This window comes from Panicum virgatum, chromosome 3K (genome assembly GCF_016808335.1).
Source record: "Panicum virgatum strain AP13 chromosome 3K, P.virgatum_v5, whole genome shotgun sequence".
In the NCBI taxonomy this organism is placed as follows: Eukaryota; Viridiplantae; Streptophyta; class Magnoliopsida; order Poales; family Poaceae; genus Panicum; species Panicum virgatum.
Genome location: NC_053138.1, coordinates 59,234,690 through 59,262,601, shown reverse-complemented (window position 1 = coordinate 59,262,601; position 27,912 = coordinate 59,234,690). Strand labels below are relative to the sequence as shown.

Here is a 27,912-nt window from a genome sequence, read left to right as displayed (position 1 = left end):
ACGAGACTAAATGTACACCAGCATCAGGTAGAATAAGTGAGGCCAAAACTGCTTAACAATTGTACCAGTCCTCATTCTAGCAGTAATGCAAGAGATTGTCCCAGTGCCTCCCAGGCCTATGTGCCACAGAAAAGCTAATGGAGGCGTGCGGAGCCTCTTCCATGGATAGTTTTTAGCTGATTCATCTCTCAACTTCCAGAAGTCATAGCTTCTTCAAGTTCTCCTCCTCTTTTATATATAGACCGAGAGAAAGAGACTACAATAACTCGTATAATATTGATCAAAAAAATAACTCGTATAATAATTACTCAAGCCTATAACTGTAGCTATCCAGCCACTACTGGCCTCCACGAACAGTTCATGGAGCAGAATGGTGCACCACCTACCAGGTTGTACGTATCATGGACCGGCCGATAGCCCTATACCTTCTCTGCTGGCTCCGCCACACTTTTCATCATTGAATCCCTAATGTCTCTGGATTGCAGAGTACGTACAAGATGCCGGAAGATACAACAATTGTTAACCATGCATAGCGCATCTACATTGTTAGAGAAGGATAATTTAATAGGCCGCTTCAACGCAAAAAGAAAAGGAATGAAAAATGACAAGGAACACACAAAAGTTGTCCGAGGTGGCTAGAGAAAATCGCGATAGCTAGCTCTGGTTGAACACGCACACAAGTTGTGCTCTGCAACGCGGCAGCACGCGGCTTTTCAGCCTCTTGTTGCTTAACTAAAACAGGAGACAAACTAAATCTTGCCGACTCATGCATGGGCGTTCATGATCGAACTGCGCCATCCCACATCGCTGGGGCATACTGCACTTGACTCCCAAAGACATGCTCCGTGGTCCATGCGAAACACGCACTTCAACCAAGACTTCTTGCTAGTGCTTTTCTGAACGGGGCAACCGTCAAGCTAACAGACTGCAACACCAGTGCACAAGGTTTGTTTCGACAAAGGTCTGGCCTATTCACCAGAAGCTATCAGGCACGTAATGCAGGAGCTCCTGGTACCTCCTACACCAACGTACATACTCCATAGCATAAGCACCGAATTCGAAGCGGCCTCCACGACCAGAATCATCATCCCTTGGTTTGTAGCACTAGCAACTGCTGCTACCTCAGTTCCTCTTGCTTTTATATATACCGTGTACATATGAATATGTACTACCTATCTAATTTCCAGCACCTACCACTTCATGTACGTCGAACCATCCAATCATATTATTCTTGAGGACAATTATATGTCCAGGAATCATAAAGTCAGAGAACTGGAGTACATTTAGTATCATCAGTTCATGTTAGGGCTCTACTTTTTGCATAATTAGATTTGGCTAACTGAACGCGCACACCAGGCACAACAACGAGATGCATATAGAATCAACCTAATTAAGCCCGCTGATCTTTCGGTTAATCATAAGCGATGGTTAGCAAAGACACTATAGATAGCCCCACATGACAGTGACCCCGTCACCCCGAACTTAGAAATCTCTCGTCACTTGTATCTTTATTAATTTATTATTCAGAATCCATCATCGTACGATTTCTGGCCTGCCCGGAGGTTTTGTACGTGCGTTGCATCAATGGTTGAGTGAGAATCTGAGGATCAATGTTGGTCAACTCTGGATGATGAGTGATTGACAACGTGGTGTGAATTTGATGTCTCTTGGCTCATGATGTGCAGGCGCAGGATGCGATGTGGCGGTCGACGGATGCGGTGAAGGTCAAGCGAAAGGTTCGTGCCGATGAACCAAGGGCGGTGAAGGGCCAACGCGAGTAGGCTTGAACTGAGGGGCCACACTACTAGATTTTAGGCCTATGGCAATGGTCGCAAAATAGTAGCAATAGGCCCAAAATAGATGCGATAGGTTGAACATGCAACTAAATTAGTTTTGTTGCAAGCCGTTGCAAGTACCTTTGTGGTAATAGGTGCTTTGCAACTACTTTTTGGTCATGTTGCAATACTAGTTATTGCCATGCAATGAACCAATACTTTAGAGAGGTGTGGCAACGGTTGATATCGTGGCATTAGCATGTATTGCCCCGCCACTACGCGTTGCTATAATGTATACATGCAATGCACTAACATTGTGGCAACAGTGTTTTTGGCCATGACCAACATCGTGGCAATAGAGAATGTAGCCACAAAATTTGTTGGTGGCAACAATAAGTTGTGGAACGGAAATTATTTTGAAGCGAGAAATGATATCGCAACAAGGTAGTGTTCGTGGTTAGTCGAGATTGTAGCATCAGTACCAATTGGTTGCAACAATAAGTGCTGCAACATAAAATATGTGGGAGCAAGAGGTGAAATCGCATCAAGACATTGTTCAAGGTTAGTAACTATTATTGCATCAGTAAATAGTGGTGCCAAAAATAAGTGTTGCAACAGAAAATAATTGTGGGCAACAAGTGATGTTGCCGCAAGGTATAGTTCGAGGTTATTAACTATTTTAGCAACAATCATTATAGGTGGCAAGATTGTATAGAGACTAAAACAGTTGTTGCAATTACTTATAGCATCGAAGAACCACTGTTGAATTACAATTTATTGCAACAAGCATAACCCTGTCGCAATGGATATAGCATTTTATAATTTGGATCAAATATTTTCTTAAGAAACCCAAAATGACGGTACAAATCATCATGGAACTGAAACAAATCCATCATTAACTCTTCCAATGATTAGATAACAATATGTCAAGTGCTCAGTAGCAGTACAATTTATAAATGGAGAATAGTTCATAGGTAGCTAGCTAGCTAGTGTTGGGTCAACAACACAACCAACATCTATCTTATGTAGGATGCAGCGAAGATTGTTTGACATTGCAAACTATCTTTTTGTTGATCATGGAAGGCATCGTAGTCTGATTGATCCATTCTGAAATTTCAAATATCCTATCGAAGGAAAAACAAGTACATATATGCATCAGCAAAGTTCAATTTGAGTTGTAATCAGATTTACATTTCATAGCTGTTGGCACATATAGGGCCATCAAAGCATTGGTTGTAAGCTAATGCCATGTTCCATTTAGAAATTGAAACATAATGGAATTAAAGTCTCATGTGTAGCCTCATCTCATCAGAGTTTGCATATCAATAAAATAAACAAATGCATGTCAATTGACAGGTAATTGTATATGCAACAAGACAATTTTCTCTTGTTCAGGAGTAAACTAGAAGTCATTCGCAGCAGCATTCATCGAGTTTGAGTATAAAACTTGCAAAAATCGAATACAAATCAGATTTACATATCATAGCTGTTGGCTTCTAGTCCGTATACGTTTAACTCTAGCGTTCATCAAGTTATGTGGAGAAATAAATTGCTTGTTGGTTTGAGAAAGGCTTCACTTGGCCTTAGAGGATGGTGTTTTGCTTGCAACTGTCCCCACTATTGGAATATTGGCAGGAATTTTGCATACTGGTGGCCTATCAGACCCTGGGATGTCTGTAATTTTAGGGGTAATCTGCAGAGGGAAAAAAGGAAGCAAGTAACTTAGGTCATGTTCTAATATTATCAATGGTGTGATAAACATGTATAATTTTGTACCTGGACTGATGTGGTTTCATTGGCATTAGAATCTGGAATATTGACAGCACTTTTATCAACTGGTGGCGGTGTAGCTTTCCCTTGGATGTCTGAACTGTTTGGGGCAGTCTGCACATGAAACAAATCATCATATTTCTTAAATAGTTATGAACCTTACTTAATGTTTGCTGTTAGAAATTAATATTCAAATATCTTTTACCGGAGCTAACGGGTCTGTCTATTTCCTTGAAGTGCAGCCATGAATTCATCCCTGAGTGCTTGGATTTTCCTACTCTCTTCCTCTTTGAACTGCTTCAATTTTTCTTCCAATTTCCTTTCACTTTCAGCTTCTTGGTTTTTAAGTTTATCGTTTAACTTCTCAATCTCTTCTTGTAGCTCTATATTTTTCTGGTTGGCTGCATCTGTAGCACGGGCATGTTCTTCGAGTTGAGCCTTCATTGATTCCCTCTCTATTGGACGTGTAGACATATACCCATGACCATGAACAGTGGAGGTTTTGCATCATGTGGTTTTCTTGTAGATACACTAGAAAATAATATTTTCCTCTAAATCTAATATTACTACAGCCTCTTTGTCAATACATGTCTCTGCAACATTGAAAAGTGCTTCATCCTAATTGACACAACAACAATGGAGTTAGTATTCCATATAAAAATTCAAATAATGTTATGAATCATGATGCGCAGTACAGAACTAACTGCATTACTCACATAGACAGCCTGAGAAGCTTCATCTGACCATTTCCCATTCCTCATGTGTGTACTCCTCCAAAGTTCAAATCACCTGGTTCTACACCTGTTTCGGGATCTTTCTAGGATGCCAAGAATATATTGCATTAGTTCAAACTTGTGGAAGAGAAAATATACAGAATGCCATTTTAGAAGATATGAAAAAGTATGTCTAAGCTTTACCTTCTCATCACTAAGTTTGGAGAATGATTTGGAACCCATGCAATGATTGGTCCTTTTTTTCTCACGGTTTTTAGAGTTCATGTTGCTTACCTTCTGCAAAAATATTGAAGTAACAAAATAAATTAGTAGTTCAATGAACATATATAGCTGGTATGTGTATTTGAAAAGAGAAGGAATGAAATGATAGCATACTTGGAAATCTTGACCTCCAAAATATAAAATCAAATAATGCCACTCAACAAGGTCCAAGTCTTCAGGCTTGTTCCTCATTCTTTCATCATAAGTGTCGTATGCTTTGTAAGTAGCACTGAACGTTGAACGCCATCCTTTGTACCGCTCCTTGGCTATGGCCCATATTTTTTCCTTACCATCCTCAGTGTTTTGAAGGTCCCACCGATTCTGTATATTTCAAAGTCATTTAGAATGTGAAGAGTTTGCCTGTATGACATGATATTGCTGTTAGCGAACAAAATAAATAGGTGTGCATACCATAACATCGAGTGCTATAGAATTTTTGACATCTTGATCTATGTGTTTCCAGAATTTGACTCCAATAAGTGGAGCCCTTTTTCTCATAAATAGTACCACTTCATCCACAAATGCACGATAGTTATCGCCTATGGGACCTCCCAGTCTCGGTGAAAAATCAATTTTTAGTTTCTGGGAGCCACTCTTTATTCTCTTTATGGCTGCTGATAAACCCTTCAGGGTACCACGCCCAGCTTTATTAGGACCTCCAATTGAACCTGTTAAGAAACAATATGTTCGGAATGACGAGTCAAATTAAGGATGGAAGATGTTGTAAGAAACTGTTGTATGCAGTACACACCTTTCTCTTTTCCAGTTCTACACCTCGCATGAGATGGCCACTCTTTTTGTGGTGATGGGCTACGAGTGCGGTGTACATCAGCACCAACTCTACCATCATCAGTATCATCATCATCTTGTATATATGACACTACAGTAAATGGAACGACCAGTATGTAAAATTTATGGTTTGCACATATGCCAGGGAATATATATATTAATAGTAAAGCAAAAGAGTAGATTTTACAAATGTCCTTAAGAAAGCCTTTAAGCCTCAACCATTCTTTATATGTCTTGATGGTTTCATCCCTGAAATCATCTCTAAATTCTGCATATCAACATATAGTGTAAATAATGATATTATCACTTATATAAAAATAATCTTTGACGTGGGGAGGATTTTAAGTTATCTATGTCTGGTTGATCTTGTTGCAGGTTTTCAAGCCATTCCTTGTTTGCATCAAGTGATTCTTTTGCAGTAGGTACATCTATATAATTTCCTTTATTTGTATCCCTTGGTCGCTTCATGGGTGTTATGGACTTCATTAATTCGGACGGTTGCTCTGTTGCTAGCAAAAGTCTAAGTTTCATCTCCCCCTCATTAGCAGCAAGCATAGGTTCTATTTGGTGGTCATAATCAAGCAAGATGAGACTTGCGGAGTCATTGCCACATCACTTGAGATAGTACAAGAAGTCCCGCACACTGTACCCCAGCTTTGTTTTTAGTAAAACTAAGTTGGAAAATGTGATATAGGACCTATCACAGACTAGCTCGATGATTTCTGTATCCACTGGTGCTCCATGGCGATGGACTATTACAGTCCACGTCTCACCAGTGAGTCTACAGCAACAAAATCTAATTTTAGTGCAGTCCATGATTGAACAATAAATCTGCAATGCTGAGATAAATATGTTCAGTGTAGTAGAAAATAACTAGGTGAAATATGATCAAAATTTCAGTCATAAATATATAGTATGATTTAACATATTTCATAGTCAAATTGGCATACAAATGCTAGGTTAAAACAAACACAAAGTCGATGGTCACCAGATAGATTTCATCTTCATAAATATATTGTCCCTAAGATAATTCATACAAACCCTTGCTGATTTCATAGACGAACCGTATAGGTGAACTCAGACAAGAATTAAAAGATTGGGAGATGGAATTCGTGATCAGGGTTTTCCTAAGAGAGTTCAGAATAACCCTATAGGTGATTTCTATTACAAACTGTAGGCGTTCTCAGTCAAGATTGAAATGCTCATGAGATGGACTTCATCATAGGAGTTCCCTAAAAGAATTTAGGCAAATCCTAGGCGACAATAGATGGGAAATAGCAAGGAGCATAGCATACCAGCTGGGTTCAGTAGGTTGAAACGGCAACTCATAGTCATCAGTGAGCCCTTGGGGATGAGCAGGACGACGATGGGGCTTCTTGAACCTTTGGTCGCCGGCATCTCCATGAGCGCAGGACCTCCGTGGTCGCCAGCAGTATTGGAGGGAGGAGTCGCCGCCATATCTCGATCAAGGGAGGAGTCGCCACCATATCTCGATCACCAGGAACGACCGCCAGCATTCTTGTCGCCCCCTTCTCACCAGGCCATGTATCGATGGGATTTGTGAGGATTAGGGTTAGAGGTGGCGGTCTTTCTAGGAATATGACGAGGGGGTTTCGCGGGGTGGAGGGATTAGTGGAAAATTGGGAGGGAAGCGTTGTGATTAGTGTGGAAAATTTGGGATGGAAGGGCAACGGATTTGGCATTCTAATAATATATAAATGGTTAAATATCACCAAAACGTGAGTGGCCCAATGGTTTAGTATGTTGGTGTAGTCCATGAGGTCACCATTTCGATTCTGTGCCACAAAATGTTTTAGTGAACTTTCCTTTTTTTTTCATACTTTTTATGAGATGGAACCTATTTTTTGAACATGCACATGAGCATTATAGTTTCAAAATAACATGTTAATTTTACACCTCGTTTACATACACATCTGCTCGAAAGCATTGTCTTAGCTCCAACATGTTTGAAGATAAAAATTTTATTTTTAGCCCTCATTGACCCATTTGTTTGAAGATGTTGTCTTAGCTCCCACATGACATGATCACATATGTGTAGAGATCATCATCGAACACATCAACATGGCTAATTATCTGCTCGACAACACTGTCTTACCTCCATCATGATCTGAACTAATAAATATGCACGAATAAATATGCATATATTCTTCCAAGTACTCAACTTCGCTAATGAGCCTAACTTTGAAAATAAATATTTACATTAACGCCTCATTCACCCCTTTGTTCCAAGATGTTGTCTTAGCTCCCATATGTTATGACTCAAAATAAAGAAGTTGACATTTCACATGATACACTCATGGCTAACTACATGATCACATATGTGTTGAGATCATCTTCCAAGAACTCAACTTGGCTAATTAGGTTGGCTATAAGGGTTTATTGGAACATTTGAGATTCAAACATGTGTATTTCAAACATGGGAAAGGATGTCAATTCATGATGTATTTAGTAAATAGTGGATAAATTCCAAAAAATGTGAGTACATGTGGTGAAATAACATTATGGAAATAATTTCGTGTCGACCAAAAAAAAACAAGAAAGTAGAAACAAAATCATCATTGGGTCCCACGTGTTAAAAAATCCGAGAAAGTAGAAAAATAATCATCCTTGAGGGGAACACAATAAAAGATACACCTCGCCGACTTGCAGGACCCTGATGTCAGCCCCAACCCTTTTTTCTGATCTGTGGGTCCCACGTGTAAGTCCCTTGGACATAAACACGGTGTCTCACCTCGCGGCTTCCGTCTCTCCATCTCCGCACGGCGTCATCCGCGCCGCCATCTCCTCCCACTTCCCCTCTCTTCGCCCAAGTCCGGCCATCCGCGCCGCAAGTTAGGGCGATTCTCGTCCTCTCCTTCTACCAAGGGGCCATGTCCGACCGGGATCCGCTCGCCCACCTCACGGCCATCGACATCCCGCCGCCCGTCGTCGTCGTCATCCCGCCACCCCTACTCCACCACGCACCCGAGCCGCGGCACCTACTCGGAAACGCCGCCCGCACCTGATGTGCCTGCAACAGGCATCAAAGGAGGCGCCAGCCCTAGCAAGTACAAAGGAAAGGGAGCCTCTGCCACCAAGGTCAAGAAGGTCAATGCTCGCCATACCCTCTATTTGCTTGCTGAAATCTCACCTCTTACTCTGTACTTTCTGTGTTCTGGTCATTTGGTGGCTTCGTGGAACCAAGTTTTCTTGCTCGAATTGAAAATCCAGCGTGAATATAAATGGTAGATGTTCATGCCATCTCATAGTTAAGTACTTGATTCACAAACTAATTTAGTGATACATTGTTGCAACCAAACTTGTAATATCTAGTTAATTGTGGTCAATTTCAGTCTCGTGGAGAGTTAGTTGTTAGCTCTAATTATTAGTGTTAAAAATTCTCCCGAGATTAAAACCTGATTTTGTGAAAGCGAGAACAGCCGAATAATAGTCTCTAATGCACTATTACTAAGACCGAACATGCACTTAATCAGAAATAGCCTGACAATGAAAGATACCTTAGTAGCCTCCTTGCAACCTGGATAAAGTTCCCTCTTTGCCTCTGTTAATAATTTAAAGAATGTCTTGGCACTTTCATTCGGCTCTTCAGATTCAGCATCCATGATCTCTCCATGTATCGAACCACGGATTAGTGACTCCATCATATCCTTTACAGAATCACAGTCACCGGTTCCACCTTCATTGCCAACCCCTTCACTGATGCCTCCAAATGAATATTTTTCTTCTCCTTCCCCTTGGATAAAACTTTCATAAAAGCCTCTATGAATCAAATGAGATCTAACTTCTTTAATTGTTTTGTAGGACATTGAGCGACATCTAGTGCATGGACAGGGTGCCGTTTCTCCTTTCAATGTTCCAGCAAATATATGATCTATAAATTTCTTGAATCCTTTTTGTCACTCCTCTGCTTGTTGCGGCAAGCGCATCCAAGACCTATCATTGCCCAAAGACATGCTCCCCAATCTCTTCAATTAAAATCACACACTAATTAAAGAGATCAAGATGGCCTGCATAAATGACAATGAAAAAGGCACATAATGGAATTAATGATCTGCACAACAGATGAGTGTACATATATAATATCTATGCAAATATGTGCTCATAAATTCCCAATTGGATCATCAATGCTGATTACATGTAGTACGTACATCCCAATTCAATTGGAAAACAGAAACTTCATTTATTAACACACGCACACAAATTTTACTACATTTGCTGCATGTTAATTTTACTTCCTATTTGATGCAGATTGCCTACAATTACAATCGAAGCTCAATAATAATCTTTGGTCCAGATTTTCATCAAAGCCATGCCGAGCCCCAGCCCTCAGATTAATTAGTCTTACTCCTACCGCAATTGCACAACTAGTTTGTACAAATCATTAACCATGAGCCTTGAATTAATAGCAAAAATAAACAAGATAATGGAGCCCTCATTAACCTATATATATATACGTGTGCTGGTGGCCGTGTGTTGAGCCGCACGCCAGCATGCAGAGGCAGCCGCCGGCCGTGACGACAACGAGTCCGCGCGCGGCTTTGTTCTTCAAGAGATCGAGGCAGCCGCCGGCTGAGACGAGAGTCCGATCGATAGCGCTAGGAGGAAGTCCCACGATCTGCTGCCCCTTGCCCGGCGGCCTGTTCGTTGTCCTGCGAGCCCTAGCTTGTGATCGCGATCAAACCTCGCGATCGTCGGGCATGGCGTGGCAGCAGGTTGCGCCTAGCGCGTGATCGTCGGGCAAACCGCGGCAGCAGGGTCGCGCCTCGCGATCCCTGTCGATCCAATCATGATGGCATCTGTTTTTTTCTTGGGCCCACTAGTTGGTTAATTGGATCTAATAATGTACGTATCATGGATTAGTTCACATATAGGTTGTAATGCCGCAAGTAATCACAGATGAGTTGTGATGATGTGGTGGTAAGACATGCTTTCCTTGAGGGTGAGGTCGCGGGATCAACTCCTGTTTCTCCAGATTTCTAAGCGAAATTATTTTTTTCTTGTCCAATATTTATTTTCTCTTGGCCAACATACTATGTATAAATAAATTAATGCCAAACATAAGCAAATACATTTGTGTATTGCAGTGGTAATGCTTCTAAATTTGCTCCTTGAGACCACGGTTCAAGATCCATGTAGATTTTTTTCTCTCATTTCCAGTTATTCTTCAATGTGCGCCACATTTATTGCAACAACCGAATCAACCATACAGCAACAAAAATATTTCGTGGCAATACCATATTCTTTCTTGCAACCGCTTCTGTATTTAGTTGCAATATAACCACTAGTTTTGCAACACAACATACTGGTGGCAATATTATTTACCAATCGCAATAACTCTAAGTTTTGTGCCAAAAACACTTATATATTGCAACGAAAACAAACTTTATGACAACAACAACTTAACTGTGGCAAAAAGATCATCATCTCACAACCAGATTTGTGATGGTGGCGAGAGCATCAATGTTTTGCAACCAAATTACAAAATCGATGCAATACCACCTATCTAATGCAACTAATTCGGTGTAGTTGCAAATATTTCTGTGGCAATAGGCCTAAAATCTAGTAGAGGAGTCCGTGCAGAGTCACGGGCGATCCATGTGGTGCACTGAAGAGAAAGAGTACATGGACGGATGAAGACAGCATCGATCGAGTCAAGCGGGACGGAGGCGTCGGAGGCTTGGCGGAGACCGGACACGCGTCAACGTCGAGAAGGTTGCGTGGCGGCCAAGCGGAAATGGACGGTTTTGGTGGATTGGGCCTCAAAACCACCGTGTAGGCAAGTTTTTCGGTTTGGGCCTCAAAACCGGAGGCGCGTCCGGTGTGGTCGAATTGCCGAGGTGGAGGGCACATGGCGCTATCGCAAAGCTTGCATCGAGACAAAACAAAATCGTGAAGGCGGCGTGCCCGTCCAATACTCCGAGAAAAAGATGGACGAAAACGCACCCAAACATGTAATAGGCATAGTTAGTAGTGTAGGGGCAAAACTGTCTTTTGACAGAAAATAAGAGAAGAGGGGCTGCCATCCCATGCTCCCTCTCTTCCTCACTTCTTTCCCTTCTCCTTTCTTCCACCTAGAGTTAGGGATTAAGAGATGAATATTTGAGATTTTGTATTGTGAATCATCGAGGAATAATGGAGGCCGTATCATCCTGTTGCCCTCCGAGATTTTGGTTCGAACTAATTCGCGTCTCTTTCATCTTGTTTTTGTTGGAATTTTGGGGTTCCCTTTCTGTTTGTGTGCAGGTCGTGCGCGCGTCGCGGCAGGTGGCGGAGCGCCGCAGTGGCGGCCAGCTGCGAGCTGTGCGTGCGTCTCCAGCAGCGGCCAGCAGGCATGCGCTGTGCACGCAGGCGCAGGCAGCCGGAGGCAGCAGCGTCGGCTCGCAGGATGGGCAGGCGGCCCGGCACTAGACACGAAGCAGGGCAGCTGGTGCTCTCCTCCCCGCGTGAAGCAGATCGGCATTTGGCGCAGCGCTGCCGGCTGAGCAAGCGGCCGGCGGCAGCAAGCTACGCGTGAGTAGGAAATTAAAGGGTGGAAAGCTGGCTTGGTGATTGGATAATTCAACAACGCCCACCGAATGTTCATAGGAATGCCACACAAGGTTTTTCTCCACCAAAGTCAGCATTTTTGTTAGTGTTTAATCTTGTTTAGTGTTTAGACTAGCTTGTGTTTGTGCCCTGTTAGTAGTTCCCTTTTCTTGATACTAGGTGTATGCCCGTGCATTGCTACGGAAACTAAAAAGAATTTTAACGCAATACATGAAGCATATGGAAAATATGTGTTGATTTTAACATGTTTTGAGCCGCACAGAGAATCTCATAAGCACCAACTATACTTGCATACTTTAGAATTTATACTTGGCATCTTATGCGAACAAAACCATAATATGTTTATCATAGCAATATCCATGGTGAATACATTCACACAGTAACAATTACATTCAATGTAAGAATGCGTAGCTTATTTGAAAATATAGCTACTCGTTTACACATACCTTTATTTGAATACGTCTTCATGAATTGATATCTTCTCTAGTTGAATCCCCACCAGAAAACTTATTGGCTTGCGATGATTTAGTTGACCTGACAAAAGAGAACTACAATATTTTCTAGTATTTTTAGCATGGAACTTGAAAAATGATAACGATCACATACTATTAGGCATACATGCATTCAGCCACCAAAGGGAAGAAACTGTTGAGTTCCCTTAAAATCCATCTACGCCAAACGCCAAATACATTCTCAAATTAGATGAGATTTAGGTATGCCAAATGCCCCAATGTGACAATGGGAAATTACACTGCTATGAGCAATAACATAAGCACTATACCAGATCTTTCCAAATTAAAAAAATAATCAGAAGGCATATTTCATAAATAATATATTTCATTTGGTATATAAAAATCTTAAAAGGCTCCTTAGAACAACTAAATCTTATCAACCACATTTGGCCATGATGAAGATAGACCACAGCCATGTAAATGCATGTTAAGGAACAACAAAATTGGCCAGTAAAAGAACAGTCATGAGTTCAGTCTGTTTTTTCTCCTAAAATATGGACTTGTTCATGTGTTCCATCACAGAACAAGGAAAAAGATGGGCATGTAAGCTGTGTCACTATGCCCCAAGATTTCACACATGACAACAGTTGTAGTTGTTTACAAAATTCATTTGCTCCAATATTCCTTTGTCCTATATATAGAATATGAATAGGTGATAAGATTGACCGCTCAAAAAAGACGACTCACCTATTATTTTGCATTGAAGAAGTATAAGTCGTACTTCTCAAACGTGGTTGATAATGCTTGGAGCCTCTTCCTCGAGCTACTCCTGGTGTATTCTTTTGACTTTTAGCATCACCATAGTAAGTGCGAGATTCTTTGGGAACAATGTCATTTCTGACATTATCATAGGGAGCACGATATGGTTTTGGAACTTCCCATTATCGTACAAAGCATGTTGAGCATTCTTGGTGTTCTCATGGTAAGAATGAGAATCCTTTGGAACATAGCTGTAGTTCTTGCTACTATCATGATAGTATGTTCGAGATCTGTTGCCTCTGAAGTTACCATGACTAATACAACGAGTTCTACCCACCAGGTCCACCACCACGTCCTCTAAAGTGACCTCCCTGATTTCTTTTTGGCTGAAAGCACAGTTGAAGAAACAACTTGTTAAGAAAAGATGCATGCATAAATACAAAAGAAGCCATAACACTTACATTTTCACCATGAATATCACGCGCATCCATCTCACCAAATCTGTCATGGACCCAGGCTTGATCCTGTTTAGGACTCCACAACTTTCTACTGTTCACTATTCTCCTACACAGGCAAGATGGAACTATTAAACATCGATCATAATCTCAATCATACATATCAAGCTTATATGACCGTGCATCACATCAACATTCCATATGTCAAGGTAAAACATTCATGCAAACAAAACTGAAGTTCTCTAGTCTAACTAAGCCCAGCACGCAGTTCATTCACCGGTTAGGCCACCTTTTTTTCAAGAAAGAAAGTTACTATATATAAAGTATCATTGTTTAGATGTTACAATAATATGCTATAAAAATTCCACAAGAAAAAATCATGTAGATGCCTCCTGTGCCTACTTCTAGAACATTTTTCCAAAGTTCCCATCCAAAACTTCGCTCCATTAATATCATCCTTTCCATGCGAATTAAATTAGTGATTACTGTGGAAAGAGCTAGAATGATGCATGATACATTTCCATTGGTTAAACGCAAGACACATGGTTTCAATTCCAAGCTTCACATCACATTTACCTTGCTTCATAGTTACTCTTGTATCTTTTCACGCTAACTGTAGATCACTGTATGAAACAAAAGAATTTTCTTTAATGCTGCATCATGGCACTACTTTTAGATGCCAATTTTCTCTTCATCTTTGGCTTCTTTTTGTCTCCGTGCTCTGACTTCGTTTCTTGATTCTAATTCTGTACGAATTCGAGCAAAGGCCTCCAGGTGATTGTTGATTGTGGCTCGTGATTCAGAAATGGCTCCGCTATGTGATATGTGGGTGCCTAGTTGGCTCTGCCTTCTCTCTGCTTTGTGCTGTATCTTCCATGAATCTGCTCGTGCTAGCCAAAGCTCTAGCGCGGACGCTACCCGGCGAAGGCTCTTGTGTTTTCCTCCTCTTTTTTTTCTTTTCTGGTTAGTACCGAATGTTCATTCATATAGATGAGAATGATTGGATTTATTTAAATGGATCATGAATCGATTTGTTCATTGCGGAGGGATGCTATTGCCGTAGCACGGATCTTCTTTTGCCTTTTTTATTATTGGCAAAATGGATAAAAAAGTTGGCTTTTGTCTCCAGCCACTAAAAAAATATGTCTTGGTCACAATACACTGCAATTCAGTGGTAGTTTGCTGTTGGACATTATAACCCTGTGATTTTGCAAATGAAAAAAAATATGATCTGCAAAAGAGGAGAACAATCATTGCTCGGCAACAACGAACAAGCAAGGCCAACGTTGCTCGAGTTCGTTGCATCATGGACGCCACCAGCTAGTTGAAGCCGAGGAGCGAGCGCCGCCGAGGCCGCGGCTAGCGAGGCATGGACGAGGAGGGCAGCGGGATCAGGGATAGTTGAAGGAGAGCGCCGATGAAGGGGTCTTCCTCGGGGATCCGCTCCACCTGCATCCGTGTGCAGGGGCGGCCGGAGCAGGGGCGAACGCGCGGGCGGGAGGCCGCCGGGGGTCGCCGGAGCAGGGGCGGACGCAGGGGCGGGCAGAGTGGGATATGGCCGGCCGCCGGGGGTCGCCGGAGCAGGGTTGGACGCCGGGGTGCAGGTGCAGCAGGGAGTCAGCGATTTGGGCCACCCCGGCGCACAGGCCGAGCGCAGCTGCGGCGCGGCCGCCCCTGTGTCGAGCGCCCCTTTTGGCGAGGTCCCCGTGCCCTGCGGCGCGCCCCCGATGCGCCCTGTGGCGCGGACCCCTGTGGCGCAGCCCCCGGCGGCGAGCCCCCCTGCGGCCGCCGGGCATGGCTCGCCGGCAAGAGAGGAGGCGTCGGGTGGTCTGGACTCCAGAGGCCACGGTGGAGAAGTTTGGTATGTCAGAGAGACAGAGGGTATAATCATCATTTTGCATGGCTTCTTATTAAAAATAAATATAATAATAGATGTAGTGTCTTACACCAAATTACCATAACCATAGTTTTAGAGTGTGCTGCGATAAAAACAAATTAATTATCCGTCACATTAGATGTTTGGGCATATGTATGGAGCATTAAATGTAGTTAAAAATAATTAATTACACAGTCTAACTGATTAGCACGAAATAAATATTTTAAATCTAATTAGTCTATAATTAGATATTATTTGTCAAATAACAACGAAAATGTTACCGTATCGAAACTCAAATTTTTTTTGCGAAAACTAGGCCTCACTTGTTTCCCGATGCCTCTCTCTCGCTCACTGCACGTTTCTTGAAGCACGCGCCTACACGTGTGCCTATTCTCCCCCCTCCAGGACCGCTGGCAATGTTGCCGCCCTGTTGGAGAAGACCTAATAATGTCATCATGTGTGGGCCGGCAAGATGTATCTTGTGGTAGTTGGTAGTCCTATCGAAACCTATCTTGATCTTTATGCATTGGGTTATCACAAATGAATTTATTCTTAGCCGTGTAGACCTTTTATGCATTGGGTTATCACAAATGAATTTATTCTTAGCCGTGTAGACCTTTTATGCATTGGATTATCACAAATGAATTTATTCTCAGTCAATCAGGGATTGTATTGGCATTCCTTTATGTTTTTTTGAGCTGCATTAGTTACTCCCTCCATATTCATAAAACTTGACGTTTTGGACAACGTTTGGGTCAAACATTGGAAATATAAATCATCAATAACTTTTAAGTTGTTGAGTTTGCAAATGTAAAAATTATATGAATAGATTTATCTTAAAAAATATTTTCATAAAAGTATATATATATATATCACTTTTGCATAAATATTTTTATAAAAACAAAAAGTCAAAGTTATGTTTTGGAGACCGTGTCGCTGTCCTAAACGTCAAGTTTTATGGGTACGAAGGAGTAGCTAATTAGAACTATTACTTTGTAGCCAGCTATAGAATAGCTAATTCTATAGCCGGGTCCAAACCAGCGAACTGATGCACTAGACCAAAATAGTGGCCCGCTTGCCCCACCTACGCACACTTAGGCTATTCCCAGTGCAGTATTTCATTACATTGTTTTCAAAAATGCCATGCCATCTGACTAGATTGGAGTGCATGAACGAAACAATGTCACCCAATGCAAAAATTTTCTCTCACATTTCATAGACGCGCTATAGCATTTAAATTGTCAAGCATGGGATTGGACATAATTAATTGAAATGAAACTCTCTAACCTCCAATGCAAGTTTCAACAGGTTTCATACTCTTGGAAACTTGCATTGGGGTTCGACAGTTTCATTTCATTCAATTGTGTCCAATCCCATGCTTGACAATTAAATGCTATAGCGCGCCTATGGAATCATGAGAGAAAATTTTGCATTGGGTGATATTGTTTGGTTCATGCACTCAAATCTAGTTAGATGACATGGCATTCTTAGAAACAATGCAACTAAACACTGGGAATAGCCTAAGCTTGCGTAGGCGGGGCAAGCGGCCACTATTTTGATCTGGTGCATCGGTTCGCTGGTTTGGACCCGGCTATAGAATATAGAATTAGCTATTCTATAGCCGGCTACAAATTAATAGTTCTAATTAGCTAATTAAGGCTGCCCAAAAAAAGCATAAAGCATACAATCCCTGACTGACTAAGAATAAATTCATTTATGTAACCCAATGCATAAGGCCTGCACCACTAAGAATAAATTCGTTCCTGATAACCCAATGCATAAAGGTCAAGATAGATTTTGATAGATACATCTTGCCAGCCCTCACATGATAACATTATTAGGGCATCCACTGTGTATGGAACCTGAGGTGGTGTCATGATCAGACCATGTCATAGTTGCTAGTTTAGCCAAATTCGGTTCAATGTATTGCACCACTTTGCACCTCACCATGGATTGAGGTGGGGCCCACAAGAGCAGCTTTTCCATCCCTCCCTCTCAATGTGTTGACGACCAAAATTGGCAGCGGACTAGACCAACCGGTTTGACCGGTCGCTCCAGGCGATCTGACCGGTCTTTGACGATGTAGCCGATTCGGCAGGAGCCGACCGGTCTGACCGATTCAAGCAGAGTCCGAGTACAACTAGAGATTTTTATAGATTTAGATCTTGTAATAGGATTTCTTGCGGGACAAGTCCACCCACCCTATAAATATAAAGGGCCACGGCCGATTGAGACATCCAATCGATAAAAATACATCAATACATTACTTTTCTTTATGTTTATTGCCTTTACTTTTGTCTCTAAACCCTAGCTTCTTCCAACCCTTTTCTGCTGTTCTTCCTTCGTCTCCGCGACGTCTGAAGGCATTCTAGGTGGCCTGCCGATCCTAGAACAACCCTACGCGCGTTTGCCCTGACGGGATCCCTCCCGGGCGAGCGTTCGTCGGATTTCGCCGTTCTGCACCGGCGAACCAGTCTGACCGGTTACCCCGACCGGTCTGACCGGTCTGAGCATTGGCGTTGCAAATTGTGCCATCGCTCGCTGCGCGATCAAGCGCGTTCGTGTGTTGGCCCTAGATTGGCGCCAACATATTTTGGCGACTCCGCTGGGGAGAAATATCTTGGTCGTAAAACCGATCTAATCTACTCCATCTACTACCATGGTGAAGCTGTCGAATCCTGGTGAGATCGATCCCGATAACATCAGTAGACCGTCTGTTGATGAATTGCCGCCCGAGGATCGTCAAACTTATGAAGCCTTCATAAAGGAGTGTGAAGAGGAGAACAAGCGGCGCAAGGAAAAAGAACTTGAAGAAAAACGTCCGTGGTTCTTGTCTCACTTTTCCAAGAATCGGAAGGGTGATATCTCTAAAGACAAGGAGGTGGTCATTCTTTCGGATGAAGATGAGCAAGCCAAATCAAGTGCTACTGTAAGTGCTACAACACCGCCTACTTTAGAGCAAATTACTCAATTGGTGGTTAATGGTCAAGAAAAGATTCTTACTACTGTTCAAAATATGATTGATAAATCATTAGGCAAGCAACCTTTGATTGATGATAGTGGTACTCCTAGACCTAATGTTGATGGCACTTTTTATCATAATACTATGCATTTTGAATCATCGGCAGCACATGCACCCCAATACGGCATGCCGATGAATTTTTATGGTCAGAAAACTCCAGAGCAGCATCACACGCATGGAGCGGTCGGACCGGTCTCGCAGACCGGTCAGACCGGTCATGGAGGACTGGTTCCAATCGGTCCGACCGGTTCTGGAGCTTTAGTTGCATATCCATCGTCTCCTGAACCAATTACTAGTGTACCTTATGTTTCGGCTGGCTTTAGCCGAATGAATAATTCATACACTATGCCTCCTCAGGGTTCCGGTTATTCATATGGTGCAATGCCAAATAATAGACATTTGCAGCAAATACCATATATACAACCGAATCATATACCGCATGTGCCGAATAGCTCTAATACCAATTTTCAAAGGCCAAATGATTCTTATTTTAATCAAATACTTGAGAAGCATAAGAAAGATTTGGCTGTTATGTTCAAAGAAACTTTCGGCGTAGAATTGAAGGACAAAACTCTAGTCTGTCAAAAGCCGTATCCTGAGAGTTTTGATTCTATTCCTTATCCTCAGAATTTTAGAGTACCAGAATTTATTAAATTTACTGGGGAGGATAGTAGAACTACATGGGAGCATGTTAGTCAGTTTAATGCATAAATGGGAATTTATGGGAGTCTTGATCATTTGAAAATTAGAATGTTCCCTCTGTCTTTATCTGGCACTGCTTTTTCATGGTTTTCGGTATTAGCTCCTAATTCTGTGCAAACATGGTCTCAATTAGAGCATAAATTTCATGATCATTTTTATAATGGTGAAAATGAGTTGAGGCTATGTCATTTAACATCGGTTAAGCAAAAGCATGATGAGTCTGTTGCTGAATTTATTAGAAGATTTAGAGATACAAAAAACCGATGTTATAGTTTGGTTATTTCTGAAAAGGATCTTGCCGAATTAGCTCTTAATGGTTTGAGGTCTCATATTAAAGAAAAATTAGAAGGATATGAGTTTCTAACTGTTAATCAAGTGTTGCAGAGGGCTTTGGCTCAAGAAAGCCGAAGCAAAGAGTCTAAGTTTAAACCCGATTGTCTTAGTATGCATATGCTACGAGGAGAATCTTCAGACGATGAGGGTAATGAAGTATATGCTGCTGAATTTGTATGGTCATCTAGTGATAAGCCCAGCACTTGTACTTCTTTAAAGCCGATTTCTAAAAATCGGCAAGATGAGATTAAATTCACATTTGATGTGACAAAGTGTGATAGAATTTTTGATGAATTGGCAAAGCTTGGGAAGATTAAGTTCGCTCACACTATTTCATCAGCAGAGGAATTGAAGCGGCGTGCATATTGTAAGTTACACAATACTTTTTCTCATGCCACTAATGATTGCAATGTTCTTCGTAGACAAATACAATCGGCTATAAATGAAGGATGATTGGTTATTTCTGCGATGCAAATTGATCAAAATCCTTTTCCTGTTCATACACTTGAGTTGTCAAATCCAAAAGTATTGATTCGGCCGCATCAAGCCGAATCGACTAAAGGGAAAAATGTGGTGGTTGGTGAGGAAAGGCATGAGAAAAGGGTGCTGCAGAGCAAGACTCCTCGAGCTTCAATGAGGACATCAACACTCGGGGGGCAACGCAAAGAAAATAAGACCGGCAGCAATCTAACCGGTCAGACCGGCGCGTCGAACGGTCTGACCGGTCCACAGGGCGGTCCAACCGGTCCACAGGGCGGTCTGACCGGTCCCCAGACCGGTCTGACCGGTACTCCCAGTGATTCTGGAAATTCCTCCTCGACCAAATTTAGAACAAGGTCGAGCTTCAAAAAGCTCCTGGCCAAGTATGAGAAAGATGGAATTGTTCAGAGGCACAAGAAACGGCCAGATGAAGCCAAGGGTACCAAGTCAACATCAACATCCAGTGAGCAATCGGATTCTCGCATACATCAAGGTAATTGTGTTGTTATGCCAAATTTTGAGCCGATCGCTCCATGGTTCTGGTCGTATCATTGTTATTATACACCTTTGGATTATAGTAGGATGTATATGCAGCCCTATTATATTCAATATCCTTCTATATATCCAAATTGTATTCCACAAAGACCGATTAGCAATAATCTGGTTGAAAAAGAGCTTAATTGCAGCAAAGAGGGTGAGAAGGACGTGAAGAAAGATTCAAAATACTTACAGCCGAGGTGGTGTCCCTCCGGTTTATCTCACACTCAAAAGCGAAGATTGCAACGTTTACGCAAGCAAGAAGCGATGGGGCAAGAAGTGGAGGTCAAGCCAACAAAGCCAATAGTCATGAAGAAAGTTTGGAGACCGAAGCAAATTGATTCATCATCAATTTGAAGGAAAGCAAGACATGGCCGATATTTTTTTTTATCGCCCTTAGCACAAAAAATGGCCGATGTATCATTGATCATCGCCTTTAGATAATTTTGGTCCAGAAGAGTGTTCTTTGGCACGCAAGCTTTGCCAAAGAACAGGGGGGGCATATGTTGACGACCAAAATTGACAGCGGACTAGACCAACCGGTCTCACCGGTCGCTCCAGGCGGTCTGACCGGTCTTTGACGATGTAGCCGATTCGGCAGGAGCCGACCGGTCTGACCGGTAGGTCTGACCGGTCTGACCGGTTCAAGCAGAGTCCGAGTACAACTAGAGATTTTCATAGGTTTAGATCTTATAATAGGATTTCTTGCGGGATAAGTCCACCCACCCTATAAATATAAAGGGCCACGGCCGATTGAGACATCCAATCGATAAAAATACATCAATACATTACTTTTCTTTATGTTTATTGCCTTTACTTTTGTCTCTAAACCCTAGCTTCTTCCAACCCTTTTTTGCTATTCTTCCTTCGTCTCCGCGATGTCTGAAGACATTCTAGGTGGTCTGCCGATCCTAGAACAACCCTACGCGCGTTTGCCCTGACGGGATCCCTCCCGGGCGAGCGTTCGTCGGATTTCGCCGTTCTGCACCGGCGAACCGGTCTGACCGGTTACCCCGACCGGTCTGACCGGTCTGAGCATCGGCGCTGCAAATTGTGCCGTCGCTCGCTGCGCGATCAAGCGCGTTCGTGTGTTGGCCCTAGGTTGGCGCCAACACAATGTACAAAATAGCCCGCTATAGACCGCTATTAGCTTTTTAGGAGTTCTACCACTACACTATACAATATTTCTCCGCTATGTCCGCTAAATGGGGTTTTACAGAGAATAGTGGTAATGAATGTCCGCTAAAGATGTAGTCAAAAGAAATAAAGAATCAATATAACTAGGGTGAACCATAGACAAAGCAGCACGGATATAGTTGGGCTGTCAAGAGACGTGTTGAGTCTAGTTTAGAGTGTTAGACCAATAATGCTTCTAATTTTATATATAATTATTGATTATTTTATTATTCCGCTAAATGATTTAGCTTCCGTTATAGTTTTCGCTATAGCTGTTTTAGCTTTTTGGAAGCGCTTCCGCTAAATATCTTAGCCCGCTATTTCTTACTTTGCTCTCTCCTCTCCCCTCTTCCCAGTTCCTCTCCTCTCTCTCCTTTAGCAACGGTGTCAGGAGGGGCTAGTATAGCATCCCCACTCCAATATATGGTACATTAACTTTTCTTTTTCTCTCTCTTCTTGGTACCACCTTGGTAACCACGTTGGAGCTGCCGCCTTCTCCAACGGGGCAGCAACATTGCCAGCGGTCCTGGAGACTGGAGTGGGGGGAATAGGCACACGTGTCGGCAGGTGCTTCGGAAGGGCATCGGGAAACATACGATACTGGGCGCTTCGCTTCGCGCTAGCGCACTGTTTTTGCACTGTTCATTCATCGAGTAAAATATTAATTTAACTGGCGATGTCGCTAGCCATTGAAGACGAGCTGTAAAAGTTATTCGGATTGTTGATTGTGTCACGATACGGCCATGTTTGGTTAAAGGTGAAATTTCGCCTCTTTAACTACTAATTAGAGATATTAAATGAAGTCTAATTACAAAACAACCTTTACAATTATGGTACTATAGTATCTTTGACCGCATGATTAGAAAAAGAAAGGGCCGGTTACCGTAGCATCACTGTAGCCAATCATGGTGGAACTTGACTCATTAGATTCGTCTCGAAAAATAATCTATATATCGCGGTTAGATGACCCCTATAAAACTTAGCAATAGAGAAACCTACTGTTTGCTAATACATCCTCAATTTTGTTCTACAAAAGAGCAGGTGAAAGAGTAGTGCTTCTGCAAAGGTAGGGGAGGGATGAACTAACAATTCTCCTCTTTTCTATAGGCCTGTGAGGCAGTGGGAGCTCTTGTGTCACATGGTAAATGCGATGTATGTGGCTCCTACTGTAGTCCTGCATACCCAGCTCGAATGCTCGATCATGTAACCCTTTGAAATTTTTAGATAAAAACCTGTCAACTTAAACATGTTGGGCATACTAAGGCAACGATCGCATCTTGGAGGATGAAGTCTCACCTGCCTCCAGATGGCTGGACAGCTTGCACGAGGTGTGCAAGGCGTGGGATAGCTATAGTGAGCTGAACATGGCCGCAAAGGAATTCTTTTGTTGCAACGGCAGCTTGACGCACACGGCCATAATCTGGAGATGATCCTGATCGCTATGCGGTAGGAGGAACACAGCTGCCGATAAAACAAAACCTAGTTTGAGGATAGAACTACGGTATGAATTCTAAAAATCCAGTATCGCCAGACCTAGTTACTCTCGTGCCCCAACTTATAGAGGTAGGAATTTATAAGGTTTGATCATTACTGTAATCCTAAGTATTTTATTGATCAGGCGGCACCCAGATTTAAACTGGGGGTAAAGGATTGCAGTCCCCTGCCTTACCACTTGGCCTCCTAGTCCTAGGCCTCCAGCTTGCTTCCACGGAGCTACTGGAGTGGTCGTCGTCATGAACTAGCTTGCTAGTTCGTTCATCTCTCATAACTTCTTCCTGCGCTAGCTAGTTATACTTCTCCACGAGCTGCTCTTTTATACAAGGAATCTGGTGCTACTTCAGGAGTAGTATATTCTATAGTCACCAAATTTTGTGCTCCATTTCCGTGCAACTAATTTTTGTAATATATATAGCATCACAAATAAAAAAGATGGTCCATTTTTCAAGGCATCCATGCTTTCTCACATGTGGAGTAATAACGATTTGTACGGTGCATTATTACTATGATCGAAATTAAAGCTGCTGGATGATGTGGTGTTGTAACATCTCCCGTTGCATCCGCTTTGCATGGCTCATGTCTGTAGGACATAGGGATGTAAATTGATCGGATACAGACGGATATTAGTGATATCGTATTTGGTTTCATATTTGTGTTCGAATATAGAGTTAGATATGGATAGTGTTAGTTTTTGCTAGATAAAATTGTAATAGATATCGACATCATAAAAATATAACTTTTGAGTGTTCGGATACGGATCGGTTACGGATACTGAATACTCCGAAGCGGATACGAATGGATAAAAACCCTTCCAAATTGGATCAAATTCGAAAACGGTTGAAAAATATTCGTACCATTTACATCGCTAGTAGGACACATTTTGGTGCGTCAACCTTTTTCTTCAGTAGGAGCGCAGCACACCTGCTGCCTCTCAAGCCAATTTTATTGGCTGTTTGAAACAGGGGTCACCAATCACGCCATGGATCCATGACCTCTGTGAGCATTTTTGTATTTATAGACCGAGTTCAAGAGACTACGATTTGCTAGATATATGTCCAATCTAAAATTGTGCATTTTGCTGTGGTACAGAACAACACACTGGGTTTGTCTCCATGAGCTGCGATCATGGTATCCGATGATCAAACTTTGAACTCCGCAGAGCAGCAGATAAGCTAGCAGAGGCAAACGACGAGGGTGGCCCCAAGTCGTCGTTTCATTCATGGCCAACTGGCCGGTAACTGGTAGTGTGCCCACTGATCACGCATCATTTTTGCAAGAAAATTGCAAGTAGGAAGAACTAATGACAGGACCACAAAACGAAATACCAAATATAGGACCTTGGATGAGATTTCATAAAGTGGAGTGCATCCAGAAAAGAGCCCCTTTTCATATATCACATTACTTCAAATACATCCGTACATGAATACAAAAGCAATACTCTGTTCTTACTTCTCACTAGCCACATAAAGCTGAAAGAGAAAAGAATGGTGTGCAGGGGATGCCTGCAGCAATGCGCGATGGTGGCTGCTGGCACTCTCCTGATGCCTCTGAGGCCTAGGTGTCACATCAAACTCAAAGCTACTAGAGCGGCCAGCGGCAGCCTCTGTGAGTAGTTCCTTCATCTCTCAGCTATAGCACCAGCTTCTCTGCCTCCATCTGTTCCTTAAAATGGACCTACTACCACACGGCGTAGACATGCAATGTTTAATCCATCTGTGCAACTGTAACTTTCAGTGGTACGTGTTTTATTTATGCGATCTTGTTAGGAAAAAATATTAAATAAATAATTGCTGGGATGATTCAGATCTGGCAGTACTACCCTTGTATCGATCTCGTCTGTTTGAATTAACTTGTGCATAACCTCTGGTTATGTTTCGGAAAAAATAGAAGTTTTGAATATCGATAGCGATTGCTTAAGAAGCCATGAAGATCGCATAATGATCGGCTTAGTTAAATAATCAAGCTGTTACATCAATGAATCAATTAGTACCATTTATCGATCATCCCCTACCTTACGCACAAAGCTCATGGGTTCTCTATTCTGTCCTTTGCAAGCCTGCTTCTCCTCCTTCACGAGCCACCCGTACGTGCATGTAGACCTTCTATCCAATCTTTGACCTCAAATTCTGTGTCGATCTAACCGTGAAGGACCGGACAGGCGACCAGAGGGAAAGTGAATAGAAGCCTTTAAAAAATTCTCCTCGATGAGAATAAGACCTATGTCCCGAATTCAATCCGACGAACCTCTCTTCTAACCGCCAAGGTGACACAAGCCAACACGTGACGAGCTCACCCGAGGAACGGTCAGGAAAAGCTCGGCGCAAAGCGGAAACACGCGAAAAGCAATCGGCTCAGGCAAAGCACAACATAAAGCGGAAGCAACGATTTATCACAGTGCCGAAAAAAGCTTTTCACTTAGCTAAGCAAGCAATGATTTATCAACTATTAGCACAGCTCAAAATAAGCGAAAGCAAAGCTTAACAAAAAGCGGCCTCGTGCTACTGCTTGCCGCTGGCGCCGGCCTGCCACTACCTGGGCGCAGATGGCAGCACCGTGTGGCCTGCTGGGTCGATCCAGCAGTGGACCACGAGTTGGGCTGCAAGCTGGGCCGCACGCCCTTGCCTGGGCCGCGTCCGCGTTCGGCCTGCTGGGCCGACCCAGTAGCACAGAGGCGGAGCCGGCGGCCCACAAGCTGCACGCTCCCGTGCGAGCCTGGCCACGAGCAGACGCTCGCGCCGCCGCCGACGGCAGCTGAGCCTGCGCGCTGCCGCTGCGCCGCTCGCCGTGAGAAGCGCGCACCGCCGCTCGCGCGCTGCTGCACCAGCCTTGGGTTGCTCGCTCGCCAACTTCTCTCCCCGAGCAAAAGTAGAGGGAAGAACAAAGGGAGAGCCAAGAACGACGCCGAAAATTGAAGCGCAAATTACTCGCTCAAGACTCCATGGATCCAAACGAAACTCAAGCAATAGATGCGCGATCTCAAGGATTAACAGATCCAAAAGGAAATTCGTGAAACGGCAGAGTATAGCTCGCGAATCGAAAATCGCACGAAAATACCTCCGGAAATCGCAGAAAAAGAAAAACATCAAGAACAATCGGAATCGGATGAACTCCAAAATCACTCAAATCTTAAACGCCGGAGGGCAAAGGAGGTTTGGGTCTCCTTTCCCAACAAAATCTCCAACAAACTCTAATCCGAAAATAATAACAATTAGAGGAGCAAATGAATAGGGTTCCAAGTGCTAGCCTCTCCTCTAGTCATGGCTATCTATATATATAGTCCTACCGAAAGACAAAAATACCCCTACGCTACTTGTTACAATAACCGCCCACGCAGGGGCAAATTCGTCCATATTTTTATACGAGCCACGGACGGACACGCCGCCTTCACGACTTCGCTTCGCCTCGACGCAAGCTTTGCGATGGCGTCACGTGCCCTCTGCCCGGACCTTGACCGCGCCAAGTCCGCCTCCGATTTTGAGGCCAAAACCGGTCAAACCCGTCTCCCCTGGTTTTGAGGCCAAACCGGTCAAACCCTCTCGCACGCCGCCGCACGACGTGACTGACTCCCCGGTTCTGAGGTCAAACCGGTCAAACCGCCGATGTCGACGCGTGTCCGACCTCCCGTTGAACCTTGACACCTTCAAGTTGTTCGCGCACGCCCGCCGCGCGGGCCGCCTACTTGACTCGCCATCGTCCTCGCCGACTTGGCCAACGCCGTCTTCATCACCATGTACTCTCGCTCTTCCGTGCACCATGTGAACCGCCCATGGGTCCGCACGGCCTCCTCGGGTCCCTCGGTCCAGGCCTACTCGTATTCACACTTCACCATCTTGGTCTCTCGGCATGAACCTTTCGCTTCTCCGAGCCTACTCGCGTCCATCCTTCACCACGGTCCTTTAGCATGAAGTTTTCGCCTGAACTTCACCACGCGCCGTCGACCGCCATGCCGCATCATACACCTACACATCACGAGCCAAGAGATACATCAAATCCACACGATGTTGTCAATCACTCATCATCCAAGGGTGACCACCATTGGTCCTCGAACCATTTGTCTTGCTGCAAGTTACAGGCATTGGTGAGTACACATCTACTGCGTTTTCTCGAACTTCACCTACACAAGCATATTGATGATGATATCGTCCAAAGAGTACGAGACTAAATGTACACCAGCATCAGGTAGAATAAGTGAGGCCAAAACTGCTTAACAATTGTACCAGTCCTCATTCTAGCAGTAATGCAAGAGATTGTCCCAGTGGGCCTATGTGCCACAGAAAAGCTAATGGAGGCGTGCGGAGCCTCTTCCATGGATAGTTTTTAGCTGATTCATCTCTCAACTTCCAGAAGTCATAGCTTCTTCAAGTTCTCCTCCTCTTTTATATATAGACCGAGAGAAAGAGACTACAATAACTCGTATAATATTGATCAAAAAAATAACTCGTATAATAATTACTCAAGCCTATAACTGTAGCTATCCAGCCACTACTGGCCTCCACGAACAGTTCATGGAGCAGAATGGTGCACCACCTACCAGGTTGTACGTATCATGGACCGGCCGATAGCCCTATACCTTCTCTGCTGGCTCCGCCACACTTTTCATCATTGAATCCCTAATGTCTCTGGATTGCAGAGTACGTACAAGATGCCGGAAGATACAACAATTGTTAACCATGCATAGCGCATCTACATTGTTAGAGAAGGATAATTTAATAGGCCGCTTCAACGCA

General features: G+C 43.2%; 1 protein-coding gene and 1 long non-coding RNA gene across 2 annotated transcripts in view; one reads left to right on the top strand and one right to left on the bottom strand.

The window, feature by feature from the left end:
- Nucleotides 1-3,178: 3,178 nt before the first annotated feature.
- LOC120699941 (zinc finger MYM-type protein 1-like) overlaps nucleotides 3,179-27,912 on the bottom strand; it is a 44,716-nt gene continuing 19,982 nt past the window's right edge. The window contains exons 9-17 of the transcript XR_005685738.1: nucleotides 8,848-9,357; nucleotides 5,292-5,420; nucleotides 4,952-5,208; nucleotides 4,655-4,861; nucleotides 4,463-4,555; nucleotides 4,262-4,362; nucleotides 3,751-4,163; nucleotides 3,552-3,659; nucleotides 3,179-3,468 (exon numbers count right to left, since the gene is read on the bottom strand). The gene's annotated coding sequence lies outside the window, so the exon portion shown is untranslated. The remainder of the gene's footprint in view (nucleotides 3,469-3,551; nucleotides 3,660-3,750; nucleotides 4,164-4,261; nucleotides 4,363-4,462; nucleotides 4,556-4,654; nucleotides 4,862-4,951; nucleotides 5,209-5,291; nucleotides 5,421-8,847; nucleotides 9,358-27,912) is intronic.
- LOC120699942 lies at nucleotides 7,906-9,351 on the top strand. The gene is made up of 2 exons (XR_005685740.1): nucleotides 7,906-8,437; nucleotides 9,152-9,351. It is a non-coding gene; the product is annotated as an uncharacterized LOC120699942 (long non-coding RNA).